We start from the raw sequence: 18,008 nt of genomic DNA, 5'->3' as shown, positions 1-18,008 counted from the left end.
CAGCACCTATTGTTATCCCACCTGTGACAACAATGAATGACGATGAGGAACCTGTTCCTCAGGATCCTATAGAACCTATTGCTACACATGAGGGGGAGCAACAACAGCCTCAAACAAAAGTTGTGCCAAATGTGGAGGCCCCTAGAAGGTCTCAAAGAGTTAGAAAATCAGTTATTTCTGCTGATTATGAAGTGTATAACACTAAGGAATTTCAAATGGAGGATGATCCCACCTCATTTTAAGAAGCCATGAGAAGTGATCATTCATCAAAGTGGCTTGAGGCCATGGAAGATGAAATGAAATCGATGAATGTCAATAAAGTTTAGGATTTGGACATAATTCCTAAAGGAGTTAAAACAGTAGGCTATAAATGGATCTACAAGACTAAACATGACTCTCAAGGGAATATAGAGACATATAAAGTGTGACTTGTGGCAAAAGGCTTTATGCAAAGAGAAGGAATTGATTACAATAAGACATTTTATCTAGTCTCTTGTAAAGTTTCTTTCAGAATCATAATGGCATTAGTGGCACATTACGATTGAGAATTACATCAGATGGATGTAAAGACGGCATTTCTCAATGGAGACTTGGAGAAAAATGTTTACATGGCACAACCAAAAGGTTTGTCATGGAAGAAAAAGAACGAATGAGATGCCGCCTAAAGAAATCCATTTATGGATTAAAACAAGCTTTAAGACAGTGGTACTTGAAGTTTGATCAGTCAATAAAGAATTTTGGGTTTTAAAAGAGAATATAGAGGACAATTGTGTCTATGCAAAGTTTAAGAATAGGAAGTTTATCTTCCTTGTCCTGTATGTGGATGATATCTTACTTGCTAGTAGTGATGTCAGTCTACTACAGGAGACAAAGAAGTTCTGTTCTCAAAACTTGATATGAAAGATCTTGACGAAGCCTCGTTCGTTCTAGGGATCGAGATTCACCGAGATAGAAGAAAAAGGGTATAATGACGGTCACAAAAGACATACATGGAAAAGATCTTAAAGAAATTCAGTATGCACAAATGTAGTCCCTCACCTGCTCTTATAGTCAAGGGCGACAGATATGGAGATTTTAAATGCCCCAGGAACCAATATGAGCTCAATCGATAAAGTGAAAGTGGTTCCATATGCTTCAGCTGTCGGAAGCTTGCAACATGCTCAAGTATATACACGCCCTGACTTGGCATTTGTTACCGGGTTTTATTTGGCAGATTCCAGAGCAATTCTGGAATAGAACACTAAAATTAGTAAAGAAAGTCTTGTATTATTTGCAAGGAACGAAAGGCCTCATGATGATATATAGAAGATCTGATTCACTCCATATGGTGGGATATTCAGATTCTGATTATGCGAGAGTGAATGCATATCCAGACGTGGATTTTCTATCATCTCGCAAAGGGGAGTTATTTCATGAAAAAGCTCAATGCGAACCGTCAGTACATTGTCCATAATGTATGACAGTTTGTAGCGTGTTATGAGGCAACGGACAGATGAACTGACTAAAGAAATTCATACCCGGTTTGAAGTTGGTTGACGATATCTATAAATCACTAAAGTAATACTGCGATTATAATCTGACAGTACAGGATGCTCACAACACAAGTCAAGTGGTGCTGCCAAACACATTGACATAGAGTATTATGTTGTGAAAGATAAAGTCTGGGATCAAGTCATAAGTCTTGAGCATATAAATATAGAAAGGATGCTCGCGGATCCGCTTACAAAAAGCTTACCACCCAACATGTTCAGAGAACATGGTGTTCAGAGAATATGTAGCTAGCAGGTTTAAGGGAAAGCCTCAAATATTCCTGGACAAAAGAAGGCCCAAAAGATAAGTATCTATTTCAGAATAGAGTAATGAGTTGTAGCTGTTAAGTCTATCGGTAATAGACCGTGACGATGAGACATGCTCTATGAGCTAATCTGTAATGGAATGAACAAAAGTAAATGATATGAAAATGAAAGATGGAATGAGATCAAGGGGAGAATGTTAGTTGATCTCCACCAATAGGCCCAACGGTCTATTGGGCCCTTGTCTCTACTCCCTGATCGGGGGAGCCCAACCCTAACTGGTTGGTGAGCCCCTGTCGCACAGCACATACAAATAGAGAAGATGGAGATCGGGGCTCGTTTCACAAGGTTGATCGGAGCCGTCACACCCACAAAAAAAAACCCTAATCTGATCTAAAGACCGTGCTGCCAGCGACGAAATGTGCCCCACCAACCTCACCATCACGTCTGCAGGTTCTCCGCCAACGCCACTTAACTTCTCTCCACGACGACGCTAGACGACTCTAGTATACCGCGGCACCGGCGTCTATACCGTGAAGAGAAACGTCACGGAGACTAACCGGATCTACGATCACACACAGAGGCACTGATCATCGATCCTAACACCCTGAGCATTAGAACATATTTGATTGAGCAACTTTGTTATTATTTTAGTTCATCAGCCTGTTCGTTTGATCCGGCTCCGCAAGGAGAGCCGCGGGAGCGCCCTCCGAGGAAGCGCTGCTCCGAGGCGGTGCCGTATGCACAATCGCACCCGCCGGCCCTTGAGAAGATGGTGGGTTCGGCATTGGTGTTTTTTTTCCCTTTTCGTTCTACAGTAGATTTGTTCGTTCCGTTCTGTTTTCGTTTCCTGTTTTTTTCTATATCTTGCGGGTGTAGTTGGGGAACCTGACGCAGTTGGCGGCAAGGTTATACTCGGATGAGAGCAGCATGCAATTTGAGGCGGCCAGGGAGTTTCGGAAGTTGCTCTCGATCGGTGTGTAGCTTTCGTCACCTGATGCGACTCGCAGAAGTGGGTATCTTCCTCTTTGATTTGTTGCTTCTTGGTAGAAATTTTTGTTTCTTATCCAATTTCTGTTTCCTATGCGTCCGGCCATCTTACAAATTTTTATTCTTGTTGTGTTTGAAGGGCAAAATGGCAGATTGGATCTTGAGATTTATGCTATGCATCAATCATGGATTCATGTCCAAACGTGACTCAGCAATGGTGGCCATGAATGATTTCCTTTTTCTGTCCCCGTGAATCATGCCAACAAGGGTGCAGACTGCTGACTAGCCTTCAACTGACCAAGGAGCAGGTTCGGACTGATCATCGCAATCCATCATAATTTGTTTTTTTTTGCTTGCTACGTTCCATCTTTATTATCAGAGTGTTTCCAGATTGAAAATTTGTTTCTTCTTGCAGTATGATGGGCAACTAACGAGTCAATGTTATGCAGCAACTTCAATTTGATTATTATACAGCCTGTTGTTCATGTAGTCGGTCTCTAATCAAACGCACTGGGATAAGCACAAAGAGAAAGGTCATGAATGAGCCAGGGGCTGTGGAGGAGCTTGCCATCCAATGGCTGGATTACGGCTGCTGTTATTCTCTTCCCATCTATTTAGGACTCTTTCACATTCTCATATGCAAGGTAAAACTGCAGTATGGCGTTTGGACTTTGGATCTCTTATATTTGTTTCGCTGTACAGGTGGCCTGGGTTTCAGGCATTAAAATATTTTGTTTACACAGGTTTATGCTGATTGAGATAGCTCACTGTCGACATATGAAAGGCAGGAAAGGGGATGAGAGGTATCCAAAGTCCTGATGAATTTATGGATTTTGTACTAAGAATTCATAGCGAAAGTGTAGTATCATTTGGTGTAAACGGAGTATCCGTTACAAAGAATATTACATGGACTGTTCTTTGCATTAAATGAAAATGGAGTTATTGTAGGGTTTGTTTCTAGAGGCTGAATTAAATTTGGCCAATATAGAGTATTTTCCTGCTCACCCTTTTCATTTCTTTGACCTTTGTTTTAACTTGTTTAAGTATTTGCTGATAGGCTGATGATTATTGTGTTGTTTATAGATGCCAAATGAGGCAAAGGAAAAGTTCAACAGACTGCAGATTCTTATCCTTTTACTTCCAATCACTTTACAGGTAATATTATTGCAATATCAGTATGCAGGTATTGCGATACCAACATCACTTTACAGTGAATAAGTTGAAACTGTATCTAGATAAAAGCTAGATCACATTTAGTTGTTTAAATTTGCATCTTAGTGGCCTGGAGGTGTGGTTTGGAATAACCATCATTATATATTGAGTATATTCTGGTGGTTGTGCATGCCTACTTGTTGGAAAAACAACATTGACCATAAGCTGATCATTTTTACTGATTACTAATGATTTACAGGTAAATTCATTTGCCTTCTGTCCAAATGTAGAGGTTGCATGCAGATATTTTACTAGAAAACCACTCTAGAATTCACTATGATCGCTAGGAGATATTTTGGGCTTCAACTTAGGTATGAGCAATTTCACTTCTCACTCGCAGGACACCTCATTTGATCATATCATTGTGAAGTGCAACATCACTAATTACAATATAGCAGCTATCTGTTTTTTTTAAGCACAAGTACATAATTTTTATGGGGATTGTTTCATCAGCCCTAAACCATGGTATTTCATTTCTGTAAATATGGTAGTGTTGAGGTATCAATCAGTCAAAGACCAAGGGCATTAGTGAAATCATTTTTAACCCTTTTGCCAAGATTCCTCTATCAGTTGATTAGGGTTATGCTAAGAAAGAATATTACCAAGCTAAATAACTAGAAATTACAATTTTTGACAATTTTACATGGTCAAAAATAGTTGATCAAATGATATTGCAAGAAGAGGGTAATATTAGCTCCTGTTTGAGAATACTGAAAAGGGACTGCTACTTAAAATTTGATGTTTCCATCCAATATTGACTTTTCAGTATCAGTGACACATTGGGTCAAATTTGAACATGATTAGCCTTAATTCCATTTTACTCTTTGTTGCTGTTTTTTTCTTGCTTGGAATATATTGGGTTAATAATTTTATAGAACTATTTTTTTGCTTGATAACATTGCTTAATGTCTAAGATATATTCTTATGTTTTTAGGTTCTTGGGAACAAATACCAAAGTAAGCCTCTTCAAATAATTGACGCTAGATAAGTGATGTTCAATCTACTACTTTCAGGGAATTTGTTTCCTTAATTGGTCGCTTATGATTATTGTTTCATTTGTAAAAAAAAATGCTCAGTGAATTGCCGGAATTCCTTGGTGGCACTTGTCATGCCTATGAATTTCTATGGTTGTTATTTACTGTGTGACTCTTATTAAATGTACCAAGCTCCAAGAGCACATTTTATTAATGGAAGCGTAAATTTCTCTTTATAGTTTTTATCACCAGAACAATTATAAGTATTGTTTCCCGTAGCGTTTCATCCATTTGAAATTGGTATATGAGATTATGGAGAATATGTGTTTGATCAATTTAGAGTTGGATGAAATGAACGGCAAAACCACTAGACCAGAGTGACAACTGTGAGTTCAACGCCATGGTGGTGACCGGCAAGAGTTGGTTTAGGTAGAGGCGGAGCGCGGCGCCGGCGAGAAAGGCATACTGTTTTTTTTTTTTTTTGGCTCTACCCGGCACAACGCAGGCATAGCCGAGTGGCCCATTTCTAATGCTGACGGTTGTGGCTGTATCTATGGCACTCACTTTTGTCGTACAAGGCTTTGTATCTATATGACTTCTGATTGCAGTTCATTGATGGATATATCATGCTTCTGAATTCCATCTTAGAGCGGCTCAGTTTTTTCATCTGAATCAAAATCGACTACAACATTGCTTGAAAAAAAAACTAAGCTGTCTTCTCTGTGCACTTTATAATTCACATTCCACATACCATACTACAAACTGTTATCACAGGATCATTAACCAATATATGTCTTCTTGGCAGATAAAAGACACAGTGACTAACATGCAGTCCATTGTTTCTCAAGAGGCTGTTGCTAGAAAGCGAAGTTGACAGAAAGGTCAGTTTTCAGTTTACATATAGACAACCTGATTTTGTCTTCAATTTCTTTATGCCATTCACTTATCCTCAAATAATCTACTGCTATATGATTGCCAAAAAAAGAAGAAGGAAAAAACGAGAAGAATACACATTGCATTTGCTACACTTAGATTTATATATGACTTACCTTCCATTTTTCCATGCTTCCTTATCAATTTAGCTTTTCTTGCATAAACTAAGTATCTTCATTGTGAACTCCGTAAATTAAGACAGACCGAGCTGAATGTTTTACAGATATTTGCATCACCAAATATTCTGGCGCTCTCATTAATTCTAATCATAAATGATTGATATTCAGCCTTTATGGATCACTTCTTTGATGCTTCCATCAGTACTTTATACAATACCTTTGCAGACAAAAGATAGTGATGATCAATTGGAAGGCAAAAGAAGGTAAAATGAAAGAACTCGCTGCAGCTTTAGAAAATGAAGCTACACTGCAGGCCCCCTCCCCTGTCCCCCAGTAAAAGTTTGGACTTACAAAAATGGCATGTGTTTACTTATGATCAATCAGACTTTTTGTACAAAGGGACAAAAAAACATCTGAGTGTTTCATGCATCTTCTGCAGGCTGAGAACTGAAAACTGGTCAACCAAAAAAGAAAAATGCAAGAGAGCTGGTGTTGATAAAAACCAAATCATCACTAAGAACACCAAGTGATTTAGATAAGCTTCTGCCTATAATCTTTTATGTAGCCACTGCAAATCCATTAACACTAATCAGTCTCATTCGACCTTCATATCTTGTAGCCCAACAATGAAACCCAGTCATGGTTACCTTTGCTAGCAGCTGTTCCCCAACTTGTGCAGTGGCAAGAACTACACCTTTCGCAATGTATTTGGAAGTGTTCTAGGTTCTAACTGATATTTTTGAGCAACGATGACTCAAACGATGCCCCACTTCAAATGACTATACAAATACAAAGCTAGCCATCACTGAGGATGCTTTAGTCAACAATAATCTAAACAATGTTCTCTTCTCAGTGCCTACAAAATCTATCTGTTTGTAGCTAGTGTCCAAAGTTGCAAATGTCATTTTCTCATCTATGCAATTTTGAGAATGATAAGCTGGTGGATCCATAAGTCGTTTTTCTCTAATGGATGATCTGACCATGCATCTGCTGTCATTTGACATGATGCTAAATAGCCTCTTGGTCTTGGAAACATCTTAAATCTGAATCTCGTGTGGATGTTTCTTATCCGGTTGGTTATTTTTTACAAAGTTCAACTTTGATGAACTTCCATTATAAAACACATTTGAACCTACAATCAAATAGTGACATGTACATGTGGAACCAAGTGAATTATAACCAAAGCCACTATGCAAATGTAGGAACGAGCGCACCTTATAATCATTGTTCGTATCCGAAGGTGCCTTCGGATACGAGCAATGATTATAAGGTGCGCTCGTTCCTACATTTGCATAGTGGCTTTGGTTATAATTCACTTGGTTCCACATATACATGTCACTATTTGATTGTAGGTTCAAATGTGTTTTATAATGGAAGTTCATCAAAGTTGAACTTTTGGTTGTTTTATATAGGTTTGCCGGTGCATTGCTACGGAACTGAAACAGAGTCTGGAGGTAGCGCGAGATGATCCACATGTGGATCTGAACGTCACTTGTGTTTGTTGCCGGAGAATTTTAGAATAGAAATGTTGATAATGTGATACGGTAAATCTGATATGAAAATGTATGCATTTCCAACCTATGATAAAGATTGTTTCTCATGGGTGTTTTCGGCTATTTGCTGTGTCAAACTGGCGGGCCTCCTAGGACAGCCGTTCCATCGTGATGACTCTTGGAAAAGGATATATTCCATGGGCCTGTTTGAAAGAATTGCTGTCTAATTTAATTTGTGGACTTATTGAAGGATATATATCCTTTTTCTTCTTTGATTGATTGTTGGCGTGGCTAAATAAATCATTTCTTGGGCACTGCTATATATATATGGAGAATTGGAGATACTATTAAAGTTTGAGAAAATGTGTCAAGAGAACACAGAATTTTCTCCACTATTTTCAAAGGTAGCACCTACTACTTCTCTGCAGACGGGTTCCATAGTACTATTGTAAACTACGAATAGATATCGTTTTCTAGACTACTGAGCAAGCACTGTACTTGAACTTGTGTGACTTTTAAAAATCTTGTATTTAACACAGGTCTTGCCATTCCTGTCTCCTTTTTCTATGTTATTTTGACTGCCGCGCCCTCGTCCGTGAGCGGTGGGTTTCGTGTCTCAACGGCAACCATGAGCCACGCGGCCCACGCCCATCACCCACCCCGCGTGAACTCGACCGTTCGGCCACCCAAACGACGCCAATGCAAGCAGCTCGTCCCCGGCTTGCCGCAGCGCATCATGCATCTTCGAGTTCGACTCGCGCGGCGCACTGCTGCCTGGCTGCCTGGCTCGCTCGCTCACTACATCGTCTATAAAAGAGGCGGCAGGCACCACCGTCCGGCCGGCCCATCACTTGGCATCTTCCACAACACGTACGTAGCTAGTAGCTCGCAGACGAGCATCGCCAAACCACAGAGTAGTGCTAGCGACCGCTCCACCGATCGAGACCATGGTGATGAAGCAGCTCGCCGCGCTAGCAGGCGTAGTGGTGGCGCTGGCGCTGCTGGAGCCGGCGGCGGCCGCCGGCGTGAAGTTCAGCAGCGACGCCCTCAAATCCAAGAATACAGCTGCCACAGTGACTTCTCGGACTTGAGGTCTTTGCTGCTGAACTTGAGGCCGACGGCCGCCGCCGGCTCCAGCAGCGCCGGCGCCACCACGCCTGCTAGCGCGGCGAGCTGCTCCATCGATCACCATTTCAAGTAGTGAACAGCAACTGCAAGGAGTTGTATTGTGTTTGCATAATCAACGCTTCAATTCGAGTGTGAATGAATGAATACACTAGCAGCTGATTGATCAATCTCTATTTTTTCCCTGCTGCTATGGCTGTAGGTGTACGGCGAGTCGGCGACCCTTGCTGGAGGAAGGCTCCTACGAGGTTCTGCAGATCAAGCTCTTCAAGAAGGAGAACGAGGAGAAGCAGAAGCTGGACTAGACCCTGTTCTGGTCTCCTGGAGCATCAGTAGCTGACTAGCAAGTGGAGGATGAGCCTCCACAGGTAGGGTGATTCCTCATTTTTTTACTTGCCTCTCTCAAATTCTCATTTTGTCATCAGCATTTAACAGCCAACCCAAGTAGCTGTGCTACCACCAGATCCACAAGCCATCAGCATATTTCTATTGCTCTGCTGCATCGTATTCCTTTGGTTACCTTTGGTAAACTGATGCATATGGATTTCGGATGTGCCAACTCCATCTAATGCACTTTGATCTTTTTAGCACTATAACCTATTGAGCTTTTGATTGATTTTATGTTCAGTTTCAAGGCACAGCCTTGTCTACACTGTAGCCTTAAATGTTTCGTTAAAAAAAAAGAGGTTGCGCTTGATTTTAGCTAAGAAAAGAAGTATGTGTCTGACTTTTTTTTAGTTCTCCAACATTGATCAAAACCTTAGTAACTCACATTTTGTTGTATATGATTTCAATGCAGAAAAATATCATGATGACAGCAACAAAACAAAAATAAGGTAGTACTCTCAAATTTGATTGTATTGGTTCAATCGTACACATGGAATTTGGTCATTCAATCATTCATGCTAGCCTCAACTAATTGGTATAGTCATTTGTTCAATGTTCTCTAATTTCTTCTCTGCCGACATTTGGAAAGGGTAAGAAATTAGTTATCAAGGAGAGTGGTGGTTCTCTAATTTTTTCTCTGCCGACATTTGGAAAGGGTAAGAAATTAGTTAGGGCATGTACAACGGTCCCTTAGCCCCGTCTCTTCGTTGCATCTTTTACAAAAAACACCCCGTGCGAGCCTGGAGACGGCACCGGCGTCGCCTCGCGAGACTACGGGAACGTCCTGTTCTCCGATGCATAGAAGACAGCTCCAGCAACGATGTACGGCCGAGTCGACGGCGCATGGATCTCGTGCGCGCGGGGGCTCTGGTTTGGTCGCGCGTGTGAGGGACTCCGCTCTCTTCGTCGCCCAACATGTCGAACGCCTTGGCCAGGAAAAGCAAGGAAGTCACCGGATCTACGAAGAGCAAGGGCGCCTCGACGGCGACGGCGGCGGCCGAGACCCTTCGTCGCGGTTGTGGTTCGGCGGTGGCTCCTCTCCCACAGCTCTCCCCCAAGGTCAAGCTCGGGATGGGCCACAACGGCCATGTGGCGAGCTCGCTGGTCGCTGCGTACGCGGCCGGGGGTAAATTTTCTTTGGTTGTCATGATGATGTATGGAGTTGCAGAAATGCCAATGCATATTACCTTGAAAAAAATTCTAATTTCTTTGGCTTCATTTTGTGTAGTCAACGTAGCTGTGAATCCATTATCTATCAAATAGCAACACAATGGTATACAAAATGATATTCATGAATGATCTTGGCTACATGCAAAGCATTAAACAGTTTGCAGATGACCCCTTATCTGTGGGTTGTACGATCTATCTTTCTAACTGTCTGTACACCAAATTCGAGGCTCTTACAGACGACCTTCTGTCTGTGGGTTGTATATGCCCTTAGCAAGGAGAGTGGGATACCTCTGCAACCACTTAGATCGAGAGGTGAGCATTACATGAACTAAAGGTCAAATAATAATTTATCATTGGTTGCTGGTTATCTTTTAGCATTCTGACTATTCGGGATCTATTGTAGTGTGGTCAGTTTTCGCAATTAATAATGACACTCCGATTTGACATTTGCACTGCATTCTGGTTCTGTCTGATGCAAGGCCTGCTGGACAAGCTTGTTCCCTTGCTAGGAGAGCAGTTGCTGAGGGACTACCATTCCTGGGTTCAGCTTCAGCAGCAGCACGAAGCATCTTGATGAGATCTGAGGTAGACGGCCCGCATAATTTTCCATGCCTTGCGCGCTTCATGTGTCGGTGGTTCGAGTAATCGGCTAGTAAATTTCTAAATTATGCGTTCGGTTCGGATGGTGTGATCAGAAGATACAAGGTTTATATTGGTTCGAGCTAAATGTCTCTACGTCCAGTTCGCTGCTACTTATATTACTGGCACTTGTCTGTGGCAGAGGTTACAGACGGGCGAGAGAGGAAGTGGATCCCAAGTTTCTGTGGGGAGAATGAGAGAGTGTTCGAGTGTGTTGCGTACGTGAGTCCGTCTCCGGGGTGTCCTGCTTCCCCTTTTATACGAGAAGGGGAGGATACAGGTTACATTGGGAGAGAGAGAATGGAGAACAAGGAGGAAAAAAAGTCTTCTGGGGACCGTCGCTTCCCCCTTTTTCTTCATGCGGGTCCCGCCGACGCTGTAGGAGTCGATGGGGATGGCTCCATGTTGTGTACCTGTTTATCACTGCTGTTATACCCAGCGTCATCAGCCGGTCGTGGCTTTCCTTTCCGCCCTATCAGGCGGTATGGCTGGCCTCTAATCCCATTCGTGGTCGTACGGGGAGTAGGCGGAACAGTGCCGGCGTGGCCATCATTGTTGGGGGCGCGTTGCCCTGGGTATGGCCCGGCGTGGCCATGGGTCACATCAGGACATGCGCTTGCCTTTCCCGGCATCAGGAGTTTGATGCAGGGCCCACGCCCTCTGACCTAAGGTGGATGGGGGCGGTACGGCCCTCGTCGGGCGAGGCAGAGCCTTTGCCCGAGGGTCCAGGCAAGGTGGAGCCTGCGCCCGAGGGGCGGGGCGAGGCGGAAACTATGCCCGAGGGGTCAGGCGAGGCGAAGCCCACGCCCAAGGGGCCAGGCTATGCGAAGCCCATGCCCGAGGGGTCGGGCGAGGCGGAAACTGCGTCCCTGGGGCCGGACGACACGAGGCCCTCGCCTGAGGGGTCAGGCGAGGCAGATCTCGTGCCCTTAGGGTCGGATGAAGCCATAGTGAAGCCCTTAATAGTCTTGGCGGATTAATGCCGATGGCCGTTAACTCTTCTTGTTCGGGTATCCCAAATATTGATACCCGACAGTAGCCCCCAAGCCCCCGAGCGATCCAAGAGGGATCGATTGGGGGATCCTTCGATTGCCTGAGGGTGCGCTCATGATGGATGTAGCCCTGAGCCTGTGGAGGAGTTAGGTATTCCTTCGTAGGCTTTTTTCGTGTGGGGGAGCGCCACAGTTCTTGCTTGTCCTCTGTGACTCAGGGGATGCTTCGGCAAGGTTGCAATGGCCGATCCATCGTCGGTATGCGACCGCGCGATGGGTCTCTTTGCGATTCCAAGCCCCTGAGCCCCCGCGTGTAGCAGGGGTTCGGTCAAGGGGTCGATTCGTCTTGTGGTCGTTCTCCCTCAAGCGTTTTTTCGACAAAACGGAGGGGTTGAGCCGTGCCATGCTTTCCTCGGTGGACGAGTCATGGTGCTCAGTGAACTGCTGACAGGTCGGTTCAAGTGGAGCTCCAGCGTCCCATTTGTGGGGGTCCGGCGTGGGCCAGCTCGTGATGAACTCCAGATTCCTACGGCCAGTCTGTATAGTTCTTGGGTCCATTTGACTGGTCCTAAGGGCTCGCTGCCTTTCTTCAAGGAAAAACCATAGATCGAACTCTGACCAGGACTTAAATGTGGGCCAGGTTGCCCTCAGTGCTCGTGCGCTTGGGTTTTGGCCGCTAGCGGGCCCATTCCTTTCCACCCCTTGCTCTGAGGGTGCCCTAGAGCGGTCACGAACCCATTGGTGGGTCGACCTTCGAACTTGTGGGCCATAAATGGGCCATGTGAGCGCGATTAAGCCCTGTATCCCTTCTTACCTGTAGCGGATCACAGCGTTTCCATCAGGCAGATCCGTTGTGCGGCGTGTGATTCGAGGGAGCAGGCGGAGATATCGTGTGCGTGGTTTTTAGAGGGGAGGCGACATGACATGGCGCAGCGGGCACGCATATCTAGGCGGACGATTCGCCTTCCATCTTTATCCTGGCTTATATATATATATATATATATATATATATATATATATATATATATATATATATATATATATATATATATATATATATATATATATATATATATATCGACCTCCTCCTCGTTTCGGTACGCTAGAAAAGCAATCTTGCCCTCTCTGCTCCCAACCGCCGTCGCTTGGGTCTGCTTCCTCAGCTCCTCCACCGCTGGCGCCCTAGATCCGCTTGCTCTGCTCCTCCGCCACCGCCGCAAGGCCTCAGTCGTCACCCATGGGGTCGTGGTTCCGTTCCACCATCACCCATGCGCACATGGAGGGCCTCGTGAAGCATGGTCTTCTCCGTCTATGGACTGACATGATGGAGTGGATCGTGCCCGAGCGTGAGGAGCTACCAGCGACGCCGGATGGCTACGTCATCTCCTTCGCGCACTCCATGAGCGTGGGCTTGCGATGCCCCCGCACTCGTTCTTCTGAGGGCTGCTACACTACTATGGGATCGAGCTGTAGCACCTCAACCCCAACAGCATCCAGCATATCATGGCCTTTGTAGTGATGTGCGAGGGGTACCTAGGGATCGAGCCCCACTTCGAGCTCTAGAGGTACTTCTTCTCCATCTCCCTGCAAAACAGAAAGGAGAGAGACAGGAGCAGGGAGACCCCGGTGCTGATCAGGTGCGCAAGCATCCATCTTCGGGGCTCGTGGTCGGCTGGGTACATGCCGTGCCAACTCACCAAATCCAACAAGGGTTGGCACTTGCAATGGTTTTATCTGAAGAACAATCCCGCCGCCCCTTGCCAATCTTCTCTGGGCGCATGATCGAGGAGGTGCCTGAGCCATGGATTTGGGGGCCGCCAGCCAAGTTGAAGAAGAAGAGTCTACCCGCTCTCCTCCAAGCCATCATGTTCCTGAGGAGCCATGACCTTCATGGGTCCAGCGTCATCGGTGCGTACCACGCGCAGAGGGTGGCCCCACTGATGGCATGCACCCTCTCGCTATACGCGATGGCCACTAGCGTGGACTTCCATGGAACAATGCTCGCCATGGAGCCGCTTGCCCACAGTGAGGTCACGCAGCACGTCAAGGAGGCGACAGATGAGTCCATCGTGTTCCTGATCCTGAGGCGATGGATGTGGCTGGTGCGGGACGCCATCGAGCTGCCGACGGATGTGAGCATCTAGTCCTTCACCGCGCCACTGCTGGAACATGTGGTGGTGAGGGCGGTGAACCATGCTACCGATGAGAAGAGGAAGAAGGCGAAGGATGACAAGGAGAAGAAGAGGAGGGAGAAGGACTGGGCGAAGCTGTAGCACGGGAGGTGGCAACAAGGCTCATCATCAGAGGACGAGGACGATGAGGAGGAGGATGACGATGAGGAGGAGGAGATCTCGTGGGAGGACTTGTCTCGCGTGGATGAGGTTGAGCCCCTATCGTAGGAGGGGCCCTTCGTGTTCCACCACCTAGAGCAGGAGGGTGACGTGCATCCAGAGCTGACGGAGGTAGGCCGCTCCGTCCCGCTCGACCCCCCTACGGTGCTTCTAGGGTCAGTAGGGGCTGGCAGCTCTGCCCTGTCGGGGCGAGTTGCCCCATCCCATGTGACCCTTCTTTGGCGCGCCAGGGTTCAGCGGGCTAGACCGATGGCTCCGCCTCGTCTGAGCCCTCTGGCCAAGGGGAGGGCTCGAAGCGACGACGTGACGAGGTGTCGTAGCGGAATCAGGCGAGCTGACCCAAAAATGTCGATGCTCGGTGTCGTCGGTGTAAGCTTACATGCCATTCCTGTTTCCCTCTTTAACGAGCTCTTTGCTACGAACTAAATGTCATGCTTGCTGTAGTGTAAGGGAGCACGGAGGTCACCTAGTGTTGGCGTCGAAGAAGGCGCTCACCAAGCAGGCGCGCTAGGACCCGACTAGTGCCGTGCCAGGGGCTGGTGGGGAGGCACAATCAATGACCATGCTCGGGACACCCGTGGTGGGTACGGTGGCACCGCAGGCGGAGGCGGCGTTGCCGAAGGTGGCTGAGACACCACAAGCGGGGACGGTGCTGCCGGTGGTGGTCAAGGCGCTGCAAGAGGAAGCGGCGTGGGCGGTGCTTCTAGAGGTGGTCGAGGCGCTGCAGGAGGACATGGCACGGGATGAGGCGACCATGACGCTGCAGGTGGAGGCGACGCGGCTAGAGTCGTCGGTCGCGCCAACGGACGCGCTAGTGACAGGACAAGCGAAGAAGGCGGCTCCTGAGACATCATCTAGGGTCGGTGCTAAGATGTCCTTGTCATTGGTCCATGCGGACGGCGGCAGGCTCTAGTGGCCTGACCCGTGGAAGGCTGGGGCGACGCTGTTCTCCCTTGACGATGCTATGGAGAAGAGGGAGGTGAGCGGCTACTAGGCGGAGGTGGGGGTCATGATCAGCGCCATGACGACCACGCTGGTGTCTATGCACGATGTCGTCTCCCCCATCAGCCAGGTATGATGTGATGATGCTTCTGACCTCTGTTTTTCCTTTCCATGCTTCCCAACCCGTATCCTTTTTGTAGGTCCTACTGGACCGCAACCAAGAGAAGTCAGAATTCCTCTGATGTGAGAGGGGTGTCTGGGATCACCTCGCCGATGAGGAGCGGCTGCACAAGGAGCTAGAGGCATAGCTCGCCCTCGCCTATCAAGAGGTAGCTGAGCTCACCCCTATTCGCCAGAAGTTGGCCGATCTCTAGATCAGGTACGTAGATGCTTGTGATGACACCACTAAAGCAAGGGAGAAGCTGATGGCCCTTCTCAATAGGGCACAAACAAATGCTGAGGAGGCCGAATGGCTGCGGAAGGAACGGGCAGAGCTGCTCAAAGCCACGGAGGGGCTCCTCACGGAGCGTGCCAGCGCCCAATAGCAGGTTGCCTCCTTGGAGGATGAACTCCAAGTGGAAAAGATCTGAAGGAGGCAGTGGAGATGGTGACGGCCAATCTTGCCAGGGAGGCTACCCAGTGTCAAGAGCGAATTCGGAACCTAGAGGCCGAGGCACGCTAGCTTCGGGCGGACATGGACGGTAAGTCTTTATTCTTCCTTCGTTGTTTTTTCTAGAATCTATGGTAGGCTCTCTTTTTGACACGGTGGCGTGTGTCTTGGGCAGGTCTTAATGGCCAGCTTGAGACAGAGGTGGAGAAGAGCCGTAGCCTTGCGTGGGTGCTCAGCGAGCTGAAGGTCACCCTCTAGAATGAGCATGATGAGCATGAGACTCTACGCACTGCCGTATAGCTGGTCTACAAGGACCTGGAGCTGACCCTAGCGTAGGAGACGAGCTAGCTCGCGGTCCATGCCATCGGGATCACGGAACAGGCTTGTGCCATGGTGAGGGAGGCGCTTCGCTTTGGCGTTCGCCAGTCATTTGCAATCGCTCGTTCCCATTATAGGAACATCGATCTACAGGCGAGGCTACGCGCCTGGGTACTCCAACACCGAGCTTGAAGCCCTTGAGACGGACATGGCACCCCTAGCGCAGGATCTCTCTATAGCAATCGAGGACGACATCATCGCCCCAAAGAAGTAGTTAGTCAAATTAGGATGAGTGGTGGATTTTGTAATAATTGAACAAGTCCTAATCCTTTTGTTAAGGTCGGACGTGGTTTTATTACTTTATTTTTTATGCATGTTTAAAAATGGTTGCTATGTTCTGACCCCTTTTTCATTGTCAAGATTATAGAGCTTAAGGCACGGGCGAAAGAGTTCTAATCATGTTGGTGAGCAAGGGCGCCATAGCCGCTAGGTCATAGGTTTCTTACAGTCCGACCAACTTTACTTAGAATTCGTTTCCACATCTCTCGCCTTTTAGATCTTAATGTGAGGGAGGGGTTGGATGCGGTGTTTTGTTACTGAATAGATATGTTCTTAGTAGCCCCCGAGTAAGATCCGATCCTAAGCCATTGCTTGGGTCAGATGTCACTAGAAATCAAAGATAAGGTAATAAGAACAAAAAATCATTTCGATATTTTAGAAACACCCTTAGTTTTTATGGATACATGCACATGCTAAGGGTAGAAGCGACGTAGCTGCTCAATGTTCCACACATTGATGAAGACCTTGCCATCGATGGTCTTGAGCTTGTAGGTGCCGGGTCGAAGTGCTTCGGCAATGACGTATGGGCCTTCCCACGGTGGAGAGAGCTTGTGGCAGTCCTTCTTGCCCTAAACACGGCGGAGCACTAGGTCACTGATGTTGAAGGCCTAACCCCTCACTTGACGGTCGTGGTACCAGCGCAGTGCCTGCTAATACTTGGCCGAGCAAAGGAGGGCGACATCATGGGCTTCATCGAGCTGGTCCATGGCGTCTTCGAGGGATGCCTCGACTCCTTGTTCGTTGTAGGCTCTGACCCTTAGCGCCCCATAGTCCAGGTCCATCGGGAGGATTGCCTCAGAACCGTAGACCATGAAGAAGGGCGTGTAGCCGGTTGCCTAGCTAGGGTTCGTCCTCAGACTCCAGAGCACCACCAGGAGCTCCATAACCCATCAGCCACCAAACTTGTTTAGCCGATTGAAGATCCTAGGCTTAAGGCCTTGCAAGACCATGCCGTTCGTGCGCTCGATCTGCCCGTTCATGCAGGGCTGTGCCATAGTAGCCCAGTCGACCCGGATGTGGTGTTTGTCACAAAACCGGAGGAACTTCTTCTTGGTGAACTACGTATCATTGTCGGTGATGATGGAGTTTAGGACTCTAAAGTGATGGATAATGTCATGGAAGAACATCACGACTTGCTCGGATTTGATCTCAGAGATCGGCCGAGCCTCTATCCACTTTGTAAACTTGTCTACGGCGACAAGCAAGTGCGTATAGCCCCCGGGCGCCTTTTTGAGAGGTCCAACCAGGTCGAGCCCCCAGACCACGAACGACTACGTGATGGGGATCATCTAGAGTGCTTAGGCTGGTAGGTGGGTCTGCCGAGCATAGTACTGGCACCCTTCATAGGTGCGTACGATCCGCTCTACATCGGCCACCATGGTAGGCCAGTAGAAACCTTGCCGAAACGTGTTTCCAACCAAGGTCCTAGGTGTGGCATGATGCCCATAGATCCCACCATGGATGTCTGCTAGCAGCTGCTTCCCTTGCTTGATGGGGATGCAGCGCTGCAGAATCCCAGTGTGGCTGTGCTTGTAGAGCTCTACCCCAATGATAGTAAAGGACTTGGTGCGACGCATGAGCCGTCAAGCCTTTGTCTGATTTGTCGGGAGCACCTTATGAA

The 18,008-nt window shown here is 47.1% G+C and overlaps 1 long non-coding RNA gene across 4 annotated transcripts; it reads left to right on the top strand.

Moving 5' to 3' along the window:
* The first annotated feature begins 2,326 nt into the window (after positions 1–2,326).
* LOC136520151 (uncharacterized) lies at positions 2,327–7,767 on the top strand. 4 transcript variants are annotated; one of them, XR_010775174.1, is made up of 9 exons: positions 2,327–2,805; positions 2,923–3,091; positions 3,199–3,427; positions 3,527–3,586; positions 3,867–3,938; positions 4,195–4,306; positions 4,930–4,951; positions 5,775–5,850; positions 7,434–7,764. It is a non-coding gene; the product is annotated as an uncharacterized lncRNA (long non-coding RNA). The 4 variants fall into 4 exon arrangements; XR_010775175.1 differs by having other exon boundaries at positions 2,327–2,568; positions 2,702–2,805; positions 4,195–5,850; positions 7,434–7,767; XR_010775173.1 differs by having other exon boundaries at positions 4,930–5,850; positions 7,434–7,766.
* Positions 7,768–18,008: the final 10,241 nt, after the last annotated feature.

The sequence above is a fragment of the Miscanthus floridulus genome, chromosome 18, assembly GCF_019320115.1.
Source record: "Miscanthus floridulus cultivar M001 chromosome 18, ASM1932011v1, whole genome shotgun sequence".
Lineage (NCBI taxonomy): Eukaryota > Viridiplantae > Streptophyta > Magnoliopsida > Poales > Poaceae > Miscanthus > Miscanthus floridulus.
This window is presented reverse-complemented; position numbering and strand designations above follow the sequence as displayed.